The following is a 16,358-nucleotide window of genomic DNA, read 5'->3' on the forward strand; positions in this document are numbered from 1 at the left end:
ATCCAGCATTTTCAATATAATTCTAAGGATTTCCCGCGTGTCTCACTATCTCTGTAGCAGGAAAACTCCAAAAACAGTGAGAGCGAGCACAACGCTGACTACGCTCAGCTGAGCACAGTGCTAAGTGTGATGTTCTCCGCTGTGATTATCCAACGCATTCTCATCCTAGGGCGTCATATACTGACGCTTTTGACATTTCATCTACATCGAACACACATGGCACCCTTTAGCGTCAATATGACACGCACAGAGCTTTGTTCAGTTATGGGTAGGTTTAGGTCTGGGGTAGGGTTAGGGTTAGACCGCTAGGTGGCGCCTTCTGGCCCATATCTATCTGCGTCTCATATTGACGCTAAAGGGTGCCATGTGCGTTCGATGTAGACGAAATGTCAAAAGCGTCAGTATATGACGCCTTGGGGTGAGAACGGGCTGGATTATCAGTTGAGACTCATTAGAACGTCTTTCGCCGTCGTTTATTCTTAAAGCGGCGCGCCTCTGAGTGTGTCACTTGCTAGGGTTGCGCCCATGCAAGCCACATCCATCAAAGACTAGCCCTCTCGCTGGGAGCGTGCAAGCTCCGCCGCCTAGCTGCATTTGCGGACCACTAGGGGCTAAGTGAGCCCATGCCAGCCTATGTCCCGCGTGTCTCACTCTCCTGCTGGAGCAAGCACAGTGCTTAAGGGTCTGCAACTGAAAACTATTTATCTCCCCTGTGGCTATCAGGGACAATATTTGAGCATATCACTCTCTAAACAGCATCTTTAGCCAGTGGTTGTATTACAGCCTCGCGCCAATGTGCGTGTCACTTGCCAGGGCTGTGCCCACGCAAGCCCATTCATCAAGGATGAACACTCATGGCAAAGCGCAAGTCTTGCCTCTCTACGCTCGTGTTCTGCAGCTCAGCAGCGACCCAGGCCCCAAGCAAAGCCGTAAGCCGTAAGCCGCGCCTCCGCCCAGCCAAACACTACTTCTATGAACACCAGTCCCCAATCCAGCGTGGCGAGCTGCCGTCTGAACTAATTCAGCCCTTAGCCACCCGGGCCGAGGCTTGGAAAGCTATCTCCGGTGTGTCAAAATGGGTTTTGGACATGATGACATGAGGTTACTCGCTCCAATTCACTCACAGACCACCCCGCTTTGCGGGTAAAGTCAATGCTTCAGTGAAGAGCAACGTGGCTCACGTCCTCCGCACTGAAGTACTGAGCTTACTGGCGAAAATGCTGTCAGGCTTCTATGGCTGTTACTTCCTCGTTCCCAAGAAGGATGGCGGCATCAGGCCAATCCCAGACCTCAGACATCTGAACTACGCCCTCACGAAATGGCTGTTCAAGATGCTAACTTTGAAACGAATCCTCATGCTAGTATGCCCAGGGGCTTGTTTTTTCTCAGTGGATCTGAAAGATGCATACTTTCATATCCAGATTGCCCCCCCTTCATAAACCGTTCTTGAGGTTTGCATTCGAAGGGGTTGCATACCAGTATACAGTCCTACCATTGGACTGTCTCTGGAACCACGCACGTTTAAGAAGTGCAGTGTTTTTGCCCTGAGACACAAGGTAATGCACATCCTCAACTACCTCGATGACTGGCTCATTCTGGCCCAGTCAGAGGCAGAATTAAACTCTCTCAGATCTGTGCTCCTCAGCCATTTGGAATGCCTAGGACTCAGAATCAACGTGACCAAGAGCTCACTGCTCCCCAGTCAGAGAATCTCTTCTTGGGTGCAGTAAGACTTTGGCTAAAGGTTTGGCTGAGACCCGAGCGCGCTCAGAACATTCAACGGCTTTTGACTTCGTTCAGAGTAGGGGCCCGTCGCCCTCTCAGAACCTTCAAAGGAGGCCTCGACATCGACAGTCCGTCTGCTGGCTCTGCTGCATTGCGCCCCCTGCAGTTCTGGCTGAAACCCCAACATTCTAAAGTATTCCTGCTAGAAAAGTTGTTTCTCCATGATAAACCTGTGATATGACTTGCATACTAGTCATACTCTGAAGATATAGTATATATACTTGTGATTATAAATGTGATTATATACGTGTGATTATAAATGGATGATCGAGCACTTCTTGCGTAGTTTTTTGGCCCTTCACGATGACTTGCTTAATTTAGTCCCAATTTGTAAGTCGCTTTGGACAAAAGCGTCTGCTAAATGACTAAATGTAAATGTAAATATAGTACACATGCAAGATGAGGCTTTAGTGGTGACATGTTGATATACAAGGTAAATTGCTACAGTCAGTCATGTTATGTGACATCAAATACACTTGTTGTATTACATTTTAACATTTATTCACAACACATACCACATACCAAGTCCAAATCAGGGAATGCACATCTCAACTTTCCTGCATGGGAAAATAAATAGTACAGCGTAGCTGAATGCCACTGCATAGTATAATAGAGGAATAATTGGTAATGGGTCACTGAATTACTGAAAAATTAATTTTTCAATAATTATACAGTTTAGAGAAATGTATTTACTCTATAAACATTTTTCAGGTTTATGTGGTTTGTCCCTAAAATGATTTTCTAAAATTGTACAATACTGGTTCCCGACAATTCCTAACCCTCACTTGATATACAATTAGTTAAAACAATTATTTAATGCAATCTGCAATTTTGGGCCGAAATCTAGGCTGGGAGAAGTGAATCAGCAAGTGATTTATTTTTGTGTGTGATAAAAGTCATGAATTTAGAGAGCATGCTAAAATACCATGTAACAACTTCACAAAACAACAATCTCAAAACTACCATACCAGGGTTTTTCCTGGGTCAAAAATGGTCTTCGGTGGAGGCATAGGCGTAATTTGCGGGTGGGGCGGGTGGGACGGGTTGGACATGTCCACACCACTTTTTGCCAGGGTCCATTTTGTCCCCACCACTTTTTAAAATTTGTATCTACCAATACAAATAAATAAAACATCTCCAGTTAACTAGCAGAGCATTCATTTAGTTTGTCTGTTAAATAAGAGGCGATCTAGCGCTAAAATGTGTTGCTTTTGAAATCAAGTGATCAAAGTGCTTGTTGTCACTGATATCAGTGGAGCGGATACAGTGTGTTCTCTTGTGGCTCGCGCACAGTCTTCACACGGACCCACGCTTCAATCTATCGCTTAACGCCGTTGCGGAGACTAGGGGTGTCGAAATTAATCGTTTCTACGATGCATCGCGATGCAGACGAGGACGATTCTGTATCGGTTCAGTAATAGACCATAACCGATTATAATGTACTGACGCTTTTCTGATGTCACGCACAAATATAATATGCTGGAGGTAATACCACTAACTTGATAAACCACGTTAGCCGTTTTCACCCCGAGCTGTTAACGCCTGGCAGAGTCTGACTGATTTAGAGTAAAGCGGATGAGCTCCAACGCCGAATCCACAGCCAAAAACAAATCATCCACCCGCCCCAATAATTTTCTCTGATTTAAGTATCCGCACCCGATGGTCAAATTACAATTATTCTGTGTTGTTACGTGTGATTATAAATGGATGATCGTCACCTTAAACAGTAGATTCGGCGATGGTTGATGCGTGCATCTTTAATGGTAACATAATACACTGATTAATTGTATTGATTAATTAAATGTATTAATTGTATTAATTGAGGATGCAGTGCATCGTGATATCGAATTGAACTGAATCGATGACATGATAATCGTAATTGAACCAGTGTAGGTTCACACCCCAGCGGAGACTCTCTATTCGTTCTGGTGAAATCACGAAACAAAATGCACACAAATGTGTCCGTGCTTATAATATACAACCAGTGATGAACATATTCGGTTTTGATTATTATTATTTTTTTAAACATACGAATGCGGATTAGAACCCGTAACCTCTGACACGCTTGGCAAAAGTTCTACCACTGGACCATTAAAGTACACATTTTACATAGTCGGATCTATGTATTTATTCAGGCGAAATTTCTCTACAGTAACAACATATATTAGATCTCATTGAACGACAAATCAAACCCAATGTACTATTTAAATCGATTGCTGGACATCGTAATGTTATTGTACATATCTGATTTAGTATTGTATTAGCACCCCAAAGCACAAGTGATTGATGAATGCATTGCGTTGATGGTTCACCACCACAGCCAATGTAGCTACACTTAAGGCCGAAATAACGTGGGCAACGTTATTTCAAACCGTAAGCCGCCACCACTCGTACACCTCAAATGAGGACATCCACCTAGTTTTTCAAGCAATGTTCCCTGACTCAGAGTGTGCGAGTACGTTCATATGTGGAAGGGACAAAACCGCATACTTAGCACGATTTGGTGTTGCCCCATACCTAAAGAAGGAACTAATTTCACGGGCAAACAAGGACGCTTTCATCATAATGTTTGATGAGTCCATGAACACAACAACGAAAACTAAACAGTTGGACTTGCACATCAGACATTGGTCAACCGACGAGACCGGCACCCCGATTGTCAGGTCTCGCTATCTTGGTTCTCAGTTTTTGGACCACTCAACGGCAGAAGACTTGCTGGAGCATTTTAAGGTAAGACTCTCAAAGTAACATTTAAAATGCTTTGAATATGTTAAAATGCTTTGTGTGTTTTCATGTTATTTCCTAATGAATATTTGGGACAATATATCGATGCATCGCGATTCTTGGATTGATTCCATTTTTTTCCGAATGCATTGCGAATTGATTCTGAGCTTAGTTTTTGCAGATGGCGCTCTATTGGGCTAGTTTTTAACCGCACACTCAAATGCTCACGAAGAAGAGCGCTTGTGCGTTCGGCTGAGTCTGAGAATGTACTTGATATAAACAAAATATCTGGGGATATTTTGGGGATATTTAATTTAATTTTATCAATCAATAAATTCCTCTTGAAATAAACTTTGTTGTATTATTTAAATTTAATACTGTGAAGCTGCTTTGATACAATCTGTATTGTGAAAAGCGCTATACAAATAAACTTGACTTGACTTGACTTGACTCTCAAAGTAACATTTAAAATGCTTTGAATATGTTAAAATGCTTTGTGTGTTTTCATGTTATTTCCTAATGAATATTTGGGACAATATATCGATGCATCGCGATTCTTGGATTGATTCCATTTTTTTCCGAATGCATTGCGAATTGATTTTGAGCTTAGTTTTTGCAGATGGCGCTCTATTGGGCTAGTTTTTAACCGCACACTCAAATGCTCACGAAGAAGAGCGCTCGTGCGTTCGGCTGAGTCTGAGAATGTACTTGATATAATGCTTTTATGACGCGAGATTAATGTAAACAGCCCACTGCAAACATCCTTGTACTTCGCTTCAACCTTTTCAAACTTTATGAATTATTATTTTATAGTAGGTTCAAGTGGTGTGTGTAAGGCATCTAAAGCACGCAGTGCCATCTGCTGTTAAAAACTAAACTCAGAATCGATTCTAGAGAGAATCGCGATGCATTCAGAAAAATTGGAATCGATCCAGAATAATTTCTCGATTCACGATGCATCGATATATTGTCCCAGCCAATGGGTGGGTGACATCTAGGCATAGGCCTACTGCATTCTGAATGGAAGGTAGTGCTGTAAATAACTTTATTGTATAAAGCATTCAATATGCATTATGCTTCTTGCATATTTTTTATGTGAAAAGTAAAATTGAATTGAATTAAATAATGTAGGCCATTTCATAATTAGACTCCAAATATCTGTTTTGTGCTTCTTAATTTTCGGTTAACAATTTTGACACTGAACCATATCACATAGGCCCAATTTCCGCGCATTCACTATTATGGCTTAAGATGTGTTTCTCAAACTTTTTTTCAAACCAAGGACCACTTAACCAATAAAAAAAAAGACAATCTTGACATATTTGGCTTAATGATCATCCCTATGCATGTAAAAATAAAGGCCATTTTAGTCTTCTGAAACCATGGCTAACTTCACATGCTAATAATGTGCATGATTAGAAAACAAGTCATGAGAAGTGAATTGGAAATGATCAACAGTGTCACAGTCCATGTCAGTCATCACATTTTTGTTGATGACTTTTGCTCACAGACCTCTTTGGTAATCTGGCATACCACCAGTGGTCCCCAGACCACAGTTTGAGAATCACTACTTTAGACAAACCATCTAATCTGAGTGAACATGAATGAAAACGTTATCATTCTTGAGGTGGACTTTGTTTTGATTTTATTTTTTTTATAATTTCAGGAGGGCACCAAGGAAATTAATTTAAGGAACATGCTTTCTGTGTCAGTGGATGGACCCGCAATAAATTGGAAATTCATGGATCTCCTACAACTGAAACATGGAGAACAGTTTGGGGGGATTCAACTCCATAAGCATGACTCATGCTATGCTGTTTGTATACTGTTATACATGTATATCTTCTTTGGATTGCCAGGTTGGCATTAATCCCATTGTTGACCATATTGGAAGTTTGACGTCTTCACAGCACTGAAAGTAGTAGCTGAACAAAGCACTTTTAAATAAATGTCTGATCCTGATCTTTCCTACAGTTGTCTGACTGGATCTTCATTCATTAGGTCTATGCATAGATTATTGAATGTGCTTGCATTTATCTGTGTCTGAAATGACATGGAAAACACTAATCAGACCCTGAACAACATTTTCTTGGGGGAGAACCCCCAAACTCACCTCAAGGCTATTTGGCAGCCACATTTACCCATAATTTATAGAAAGTGTGATGAATACTTTAACTTTTGTGTATTTGTGGGCTTTTGTAATGTCCTGGGGCTGTCTTCCATGTCTTTTTCAAACTGCTATGAGGGGCCAGAATTTAGAAATGACCTGAAGTACCTTAAAGGCTGATAGTTTATACATAGTCAACCATGTCAGGGTTGTAAGGTGAATCAGCACTTGGTATAAAAGTTTTTGCGTCCCTGTGACCTGTCTTGAGCGTGGCTCTGGTGAGCTGTGCCACGCTAATGCTTCGCCACTTCATTCTGTGTTGTCGCGCTGAACATTTTCCTGTTTTTTTTGTTGTGGTAAAGTCTTACATTTTCCTTTTAGAGGACTTAAAAGGGTCTTAAAAGTTATTAAATTTGCTGTTAAAAAATGTGCAGATACCCTGTTAAAAGATCGCAATTTCGATTCAACCCCCCACGCGATCTTAATCTTGCATTTCTACGATTCTGCCAATGATATTCAACGAGATAATGCGCCATAACTCACAGCGGGCGTGATGACGCCTTGACGTCTCATTGGGTATTGCGAGAGCCAGATGTGCTTGTGCTAGATGCATTAATCTCCGGAAATGAGATGATTAAAAACAAAACTGCTCAATCACAAAGTACCAGCGGCCAGACGAAACAAACGTCTAGAAAAGCAACACAATTCAACACAGCACCCCAACCCATCAAACTCCCTCAGGCTCAAAGAAATTACAGATGCAATAGCATTTCACCTGGCAAAAGATATGGCTCCCGTGACCACTGTTGAAAAAGATGGCTTTAAAAAAATGATTAAAACCCTTGATAAGCGCTATTGCATGCCCTCTCGTAATTATTTTTCACATGCTGCAATACCTGCTCTGTGCAACAAGTGTCGTGGAGCAATTGAAACGGAACTGCGAGATGTACATTATTTTGCCGCAACTTCAGATGTATGGTCCAGCAGAGCAAAGTTAAACATGAGCATAACGATTAATTTCATTTTGAGTTGATTTTGAGTTGAAAAGTCGGTGCCAACAGATTGTTTTTTTTTCCTGAGGACCACACTGGCGAAGCACTGGCACAGGGATTAAAGAATGCTCTCATAAACTGGAAATTGGAGGAGGAAAATCTTGTTTGCATAACTATAGACAATGGAGCCAACATTGTAAAGGCCACGTCCATAAATGACTGGACACGACTGCAGTGTTTTGGTCACAACTTGGGACTGAATTATATCCTACAACATCTGGACAAACCAGGGACTTATGTGAGGATCCTGTTTGTGGACTTCAGCTCGGCCTTCAACACCATCATACTAAACATCCTCCTGTCCAAACTAACCCAGCTCCCTGTGCCCGCCTCCATCTGTCAGTGGATCACCAACTTCCTGACAGACAGGCAACAGTTAGTGAGGCTAGGAAAATTCTCATCCACACCTTCATAATCAGCACTGGCGCCCCCCAGGGGTGCGTTCTCTCCCCACTGCTCTTCTCCCTGTACACCAACGACTGCACCGCAAAATACCCCTCTGTCAAACTCCTGAAGTTAGCAGGCAACACCACACTTATCGGCCTCATCCAGGATGGTGATGAGTCTGCTTACAGACTGGAGGTTGAACAGCTGGCTGTCTGGTGCAGTTATAACAACCTTGAGCTTAACACACTCAAAACAGTGGAGATGATCGTGGACTTTAGAAGAAAGTCTTGTTTTTGAGTTTTCATGCCATGCCATGTTTTTGTTTCATGCTTGGTTTTGTTTATGATAAACTGCACTTGGGTTCTCATTTACACTTGCCTTCAGTGGATCAATTTACATTCTGATTCTGACTACAAACTGTACAAGACATGTATCAAAATGTCATAGACTGACAAATCTATCAAATCTTTATTAAAATATTAAAGATAATATGTGTGATGATAAACCAGTCTGTGTGAGCCAGTCCAGTGGATCTCGCGGTCCAGAGTTGAGGACGCCTGCTATAGGCGCTTACTCGCACGCGCTTAGAGCTTGTGTTAATTGCACGTAGAAAAGGAAGTTAAGGAACGACCTCGATCCATCATGAAACGCCACATGGGTCGCTGCATTAGGTAGGCTATAGCGTTGCAGTCAGACTAAATTCAGTTATATTTAGACTTTATATTTAGACTATAGACTTTATTCACGAGTTCACACATTAATTGCGAGTGCAAAAGTGATGTTGATTCAGTGCAGTTAACATTGACACATTAACGCTGATTTAACATTGTTTTGATGGTTGCTTACTATCTGGGACCCTCATCAAACACAGCTAATCAATGTCTCCAGGATTACTAGAAAGATACAGGCAGGAGAGTTTATCAGGGTTGGAGATAAACTCTGCAGGACAGTGGCCCTCCAGGACAGAGTTTACCCATTCCTGGCTAAAACCTTTGCTTGAAAAGTTTTGAATGCATGTGATAGTGATATGCAATAGTTTGGCCACACCCACTACACACTCCTGCCAGTCGGACGGATAACAGCTCCAAACCCTAAAAGCTCAACATTTCACAACTCCATGAAAATCTTTTTCTGGATGTATCCATACACAAGAGACACAAGCATCACAGATTGTTATGATCCAGAAGATCACATTTGCTTTTATTTTTGCCTAATGGACAATTAGAGACATTCACATGATTGTGTAGGCTGTCTGTATATGTGCACTGCATTAAAGCTAATTTGTTTTTTGTTTTTTTTCAGATGAAGGAAAAGGATGCAAAAAGAAAAAAAGTATAGTGCACGCCTTGCACTCGACACCATATACATAATTAACACATTCGACAGACCAGACGATGCCAGAGCAGAAGGCACCTATGCTGGAACTTATACAGTTATAATTGCAGCTGGTAATTATACAGTTTATTTTATTAAAACACTTTTGGATGTCATACTGTAGAAACATTACTATAATCTATTATATGAAATTAATAACACACATGACAGTTTATAGATAGATAATGTGACTGTTAATAGATGACATCATCTGATCACATTTTCTGTAACTGTTCTTGCCATAACACACAGTTCCAGCAGCCAGAGAAAAACTAACATTAAAACATCAAGAGTCAAACTGACCAACTAAAGCAAACACTGATCACCATAATGATGACATCAAACCATTATTATCAACTATTATTATTAATAAATCATCAACATCTAAACCTGTTAATTCTGTTAATCTCAATAAGAACTTTTCCACACATATGACAGAAATAAAGTAAATTTGGTTAGTAATAAGTGAAGCTGGTAATGCTGTTTGTGGAGTTGTTTAATGAAGTTGGAGCCTGACATCAAATGATTAGGCCGGCGACACACTGGCTACACACTGGCTACACACGTGGCGTTTCTGTTATGTGAGCGTGGCGTTTTCTATGTCTTTGCACACCAGAAACGTGTCTGACGCGGCGCTGCTGCTGCTAGGTGACGATACAGCAAAGACAACGTCGGCAGTTTTGACGGCAAAATAGGCTACAGAATATTTCAATATTTGAAAATCGATAAATCGATTTTTTTTTGGTCGCGTGAAAAATAGCCGTCGGTTCTATTTCTAGCATGCACACGTTTTCTTCAGCACTTCCGCACCTGAGACGTGCGTGTCACGAAGGCAGTGTGTAGCCGGCCTAACACATCAACCCAATTTTCATTTGCAACAAAAATTTGACGTCTAAACGATGAAGTTCATGTCCAATAACATTTCTAGCTGGGGTGACCTCACATTGTGGCCATAATATGAGCACACAGTGAGTGCACTGTGAGGTTACACTTGTGACTCACATTGTGATCATATGGAGAGATCACTGTGAGATCAACGTGTTGACTGGGATGTAAATGAAGATAAATCTGGCCTTTTAGTTGTAAAAAAACACACAAAAAAACACATTTTAATCTAAACTTGGTGTCACTATTTCTTCAGGGTGATCAGAGTTTTTTCTTTGTTTTCTGAGAAGAAGAAAATAAAACGATAAACAATCCTCTGTAAGTTTTTGCTATTTTAAATATTGTTGCAGATTTGCTCAAAACTCACCAGTACTTTATTGTTATATTGCAGGCATCTCTATTTCCTCTGGGTGCTTCGAGTCCTTCCTCCCTGCAAAATAAAAGCATTGACTGACCTCTCGTATGAGTTTTTATCATGATTGCAGATTGTTCCAGATCAGATGAGTGTGAATCATCAGATTGTGTGCGGCTCAAAACTCACCAGCTCTTCTTGCACAGATGATCTGAAGAAGAATCACAGTAGGAGCAGCAAACACTGCGATCTCAACAATAATCACAATCACTGCAGGAAACATGAGAGGAAGAAGAGAAACTGTACATGACTGAAGTCAAGGGTATTCAACTATCAACAGTTATTGATGAAGCTTTTACAGACTGACTGATAGTTTAATGTTATAAAGCTGTCAGTATAAATGAACGTGTCGTACCTCTGTATAATGATACAGCAGTCACACTGACTTCAGTTTCTCCTGGATCTGTGGATCACGTCTGTTATTTCAGTTCAACACATAATGCCACATATATACAACACCATCATCACATAATACATCACATAATACTTGAGCTTTATATCACATCAATTATGAATATGTCTGTCATCATTATCATCTTACTTCAATCTCAAGGTTTCAGGAGGAGAATGACTATAGCTAGTGATGGGGACGAGACCGCCTATGCCGAGTCCGAGTCAAGACCGAGTCTTTGAAGGGTCGAGTCCGAGTCGAGACCAAGTCTTTGAAGGGTCGAGTCCGAGTCGAGACCGAGTCCGTTGGTTTTCAAATTTAGTCGAGTCCGAGTCAAGACCGAGTCTTTGAAGGGTCGAGTCCGAGTCGAGACCGAGTCCGTTAGTTTTCAAATTCAGTCGAGTCCGAGCGACTCAAAACGGGGGTTGGAGGTAACGGAACAAAAATAAATAAATTACTTGCGTAGCTTCTCTGCAGGGGCGGCGCCAGAGAATTTTTAACGCATGTGCTGAGGAGGTGCTAGATCATTGACAGGGGGAGCTGAGCAAAACTTGGCCACTAAATATTTAATATTCAATTATGATTATTAAATTATTATGAATTATGAATTATTATTAAAAGATGTAGGCTATTATTATTACTAATAATGTTATTTCAACATAATATCTCGTTATTTCGAAATAATATGTGTGCGTGCAACAAGCAAGATGTACATTTGTAAATCCAGTGACGCGTACATGATTTTTATTAATAAACTAGTGTTTTCTGACAGTGTCGGCTGTAAAGATGAAGTTGACGATCGCCATAGGCTATCCATAGTGAACGCGCCTATAGAGAGAAATGCACATAATGGATTACATAATCAGAGAGTAGCCTTTTTCTTTTTTCGTTTTGAATTATTTAATTTAAAGACATTTCAAGCTTTGTGTATTTGATGTATTTCTCATGTCTGTGTGAGGCATACACTGAGTTTCGTTAAGTTAGGATGAGATATGCGCTCCAGTTAACGTGCAATGCAAGACACCGCGCGGACGCCTCCATGATTATATTGTCTGTTATATTTGCTTCTTATTCATTAAATCCAGGCAATTGGTTGATGAAAAATTGATTAAAATTAAGATACAATTTATACAAAACGAAATTCACTTTAAAGAAAGGCTTTTTACAAAACAAAACTTAATGAAGTGGTCAAAATCATGTCTGGCCCACTCCATGTCTCATATTGCGCATCCTATCTTACTCGTGCTGTTCACTTTTCATAATCAACATAAATGGAAAAGAAATAACATTATAATATTTTAACAAATATGAAACGTGCTTATTTAATGGCTACAACAGTATAGTACGCCTACAGACTCTCTATTTGTACAAATTGCTGCACATTCATTTAATTCTGGATTTTGCACACACAAGTTGAAAGGCATTTGTTCAAATCAAGTTCACGGATAATTGTGCGTGCATTTATTAATCATTATGATACTAAATTCATAACAAAGTAGGCTATGCTATGTACAAAAAATCAGATGAGCCCAGAATATGAACACAATTACACGTTAAGCATTTTCCTCCCATAGAAAACCATTATAAGAACGCTTAATGTGGCTTAATGCAAATTAGAACGTCCCCTTATTATATCGAAATAACAAGATATTATGTCGAAATAACAATTCAATGTAATGAAAATACAAGATTTTTGTAGAACTTTTTATTTGCTCTGCATGTCCTAACTATGATTAAAAAAGTCAGGGTGGGCTTAACATGTTGATGACAGCTTTAGCTTGCGACAGCTTGATCGCAACTTCAATGGCGAATAAAGACTAACCAGACAAATAACAACATTGAACACTACACAAACAGTAATTTTATTTTTTTCATTTAGGCAATTACTTTTCCATAGTGACACAGGAGGTGCCGGATCCAATAAAAAAGGTTCCGGATCCAACGTCGGAGGTGACGGAACATGTTCCGGCTCAAATTAAGCCCTCTGCCTATTTTTCTAAACTGCTTTAACAGTGCTGCTCTGTCATCAACATGTTAAGCCCACCCTGACTTTTTTAATCATAGTTAGGACATGCAGAGCAAATAAAAATTTTCTAGTGGTATGTATTCTAGTGGACTAGTGATGGGGACGAGACCGCCTATGCCGAGTCCGAGTCAAGACCGAGTCTTTGAAGGGTCGAGTCCGAGTCAAGACCGAGTCTTTGAAGGGTCGAGTCCGAGACGAGTCCGAGAAAGCAGAAATCGGTCTTGAGTCCGGACTCGAGTCCGGTACTACATCACTAACTATCGCCATTGACCAAAAATAAATCTATTTGATGCTTTATTCATTCATAGATATTCATGTTATAACTTATAAGTGAGTTTCTAGCACACTTGCATTTCTAAGTTTGCAGAAACATTGAAATGTGGAATATCTATTTTACTGACGGCATCTAAAACATACAACGTTTCCTGTATGAAAACATTAAAATGCACAAATATTGTCAAGGCAATATTAATAATATTAATAATATAAGGCATTTCTTTTACACACTGCTATAGTCTAGAGCAGCTTCGAATCAGTGTGACGCTCAGTTCTGGTGCTGGGATGGCACACTAACTTGGGATGAGTTGTGTTTAAAGGGCCCCTATTATGCTATTTTAAAGTTTCCTAATGTTGTTGTAGAGTCTCCTACAACAGGTTTACATGCATCAAAGGTAAAAAAAAAAAAAAAAAAAGTTTAATTTCCTCATAATATACATTTGCACATCATCACATTTTCAATGATTCTCAAACGACTCGTCAGATGAATCAATCTCTCTAAATCCCTCCTTTCCGTGAGCTACTCTGTTCTGATTGGCCAGACAGCTCAGTCTGTTGTGATTGGCCTACCGTGTACAGCGCGTCGAAAACAAAAACTCCCATTGCCATAACAACGTCAGCTCTCCTGAGGCTTTCTACACTGTAAACTAAACACAGTAACGGACAATGACATTGATTTGACCATATCAATGCGAGCGCAAGTCCGATGATGAAACACTGGAAGAACTAGTTATTCAACCCGAACCTCCATCGCAAGGACGGCTCGAGCAGGACTCAGTGTTTCTCACTGATACACTAACGTTACTCAGTTTGAGGAACATTGTATGAGATGTTGCAACTGTAATTCCTCACCATCAGCATTAACAACTATATGTCCATCAACAAACCGATTACTTTACTTGTACTAATTTATTTATCAAGTATTTTTTCTAATATATTGCGGTGAACACGTGGAAACTGTATCAATAACAGTGCATGTATACAATGTATACATTAGCCGAGCTCAAGAGTGAATGATCTGATGTAACATAAACGTTGGTAAAACAAATATTTCCTCAAAGTAGTGAGAATGACAGACAATCTGCATTAATAGACACAGTTATAAGTAATAGTGGTCCACAATTGATTAGCAGAAGTATGTCAGTAAGACAGTGATAACGTGAGATAGCAGGAGACCTACACAATATGCAACTCAAAACTACGTTTTTTGAACACCATCTTTCAAGAGCAAAAGTGGTTTGTGAATCCTGCACTGAACTCCGAGATTTGAGAAGCAGTCGTCAGTAATATAAAGGGAACACAGCAATAGTTTAGGATTATACTGCTGTGATAGCGTGGTAAAGATGAACTTTAACCACTGATTCTTCACACGCTCATCCTTGGGCAGTGAAAATAAACTGGCTTTACCCATACAAAAATGTAATACATGGCCATATATGTACTTATATTTTAAATAGCATGACATCTATACATATATTTGACTTATCTGAGAACACAATATATGCCTGCAACATATATGAACATTTATGTGTCCAAACATGTGAAGAAAATATTTGAGTTCATCCATATAGGATACCATATATCTGCATATATTACAGTATAGTATTGGTTTCTCGCATATATGGACAACATTAAGTATAAATATGTGACATACATATTTGTTTTCCACATATTTAATAAATGTATGTAAACATACACTGTAACCCTTTACTGTAAATTTACAGCAAATTTCTTACTGAATTGTACTGTATTTCCATAATACAGTATTAGGCTGTATCTTTTACAGAACAGCTGCAAATATACAGCACATTTCTGTTTTCATCCCGATAAATTCGTAATACAGTATCATACTGACTGTAAAGGCATTGCATTGTGGGATTGATTTCTTTCGCACTCAATTCAGTTCAAATGTGACGCGAGCAGACGGAGCAGACAGTAGGCAGCTACTACAGGCAGGGGGGTTGGTCCAAGATGGCGACCTATGCAGACGTCTTATTCTGAGCTCCGAGACTCTGAGCGAGTACCAATGATTTAAAAGAACTTATTGAGACTGTCATTGACAAAAGAAGGAGTGGAATGTTGCTTTTGCATCCAGTAAGTTTATTCGCTCGATTAAAAGGACATTAGCCAGTCAAATATTGTGATAGCAATTAGCTAACGAACTGTTCGTTGTTAGCCAAAGTTGTGTTAAACCAGGACACGTGCGCTGTGCACCGTAAACCAGAGTTTTGCTAATAGCTAGGACACGTGTGCTAAGATGTCAAAGAGAGATGCTAAGAAGGTGAGAAAGGAAGGCTTGATCATGGATATAGATAATGAAGATTCGTTCCCCAGTTTATGTACACCTCTTCCTGATCAATGGCGATTCTAGGGGGTGGCCTGGGGTGGAACACAAGAAACGAGAAATGTTGTCAATCAGTGATGACAGCTGATCAACTGATTTAGGGCCAGTTTCACATTTTTAACTAACACAGTAACGGTCGTACTGAGACTGTGAGAGCTGATTTCTGCTCAGCGGACGTTTGGCCATGCAGGTCAGATGACCCATGAGATAAGAGCACGCGCGCAGCACGGTGCACCTGCTGCTGCTGGTCCGTGAAACAAGAGGACGGTCACACAGTTGCAACAATCTGGAATCAGTCGATTGAGAGGTATGGTCGGGACCCAACGCAACAGAGTGCGGCACGGGAATATAGATCTGATGGCCGAGTGCGGGCGCGGGCGGTAATGCACTCGTGTGTCGATTCGCGGGAGTCGGGACTCCCGCAAAATAGAATTATCTATAAATTGAACAAATAAAAACGAAAAAATTGTCATTCATCTGTTGCACAAAAGCAACAAGAACAACTAAAACAAAATAGAAACGATTTACATGCCAGAGTCTCTATTTATAACATGTTTGCAGCGTTGAACAATGTAACCAATCACAGACATATGTG

At 40.2% G+C, this 16,358-nt stretch overlaps 1 protein-coding gene and 1 long non-coding RNA gene across 2 annotated transcripts in view; one reads left to right on the top strand and one right to left on the bottom strand.

Annotated features, from left to right (window-relative positions):
* LOC309503759 overlaps positions 1-9,530 on the top strand; it is a 308,394-nt gene extending 298,864 nt beyond the window's left edge. Inside the window, exon 2 of the long non-coding RNA XR_014207847.1 lies at positions 9,358-9,530. This is a non-coding gene — a long non-coding RNA (uncharacterized lncRNA). The remainder of the gene's footprint in view (positions 1-9,357) is intronic.
* LOC309498167 (uncharacterized protein) overlaps positions 1-16,358 on the bottom strand; it is a 924,641-nt gene that overhangs the window by 707,796 nt on the left and 200,487 nt on the right. The gene's annotated exons all lie outside the window — the stretch shown is intronic.

This window comes from Leuciscus leuciscus (assembly GCF_965113295.1).
Source record: "Leuciscus leuciscus genome assembly, chromosome: 1".
NCBI classification, from domain to species: domain Eukaryota; kingdom Metazoa; phylum Chordata; class Actinopteri; order Cypriniformes; family Leuciscidae; genus Leuciscus; species Leuciscus leuciscus.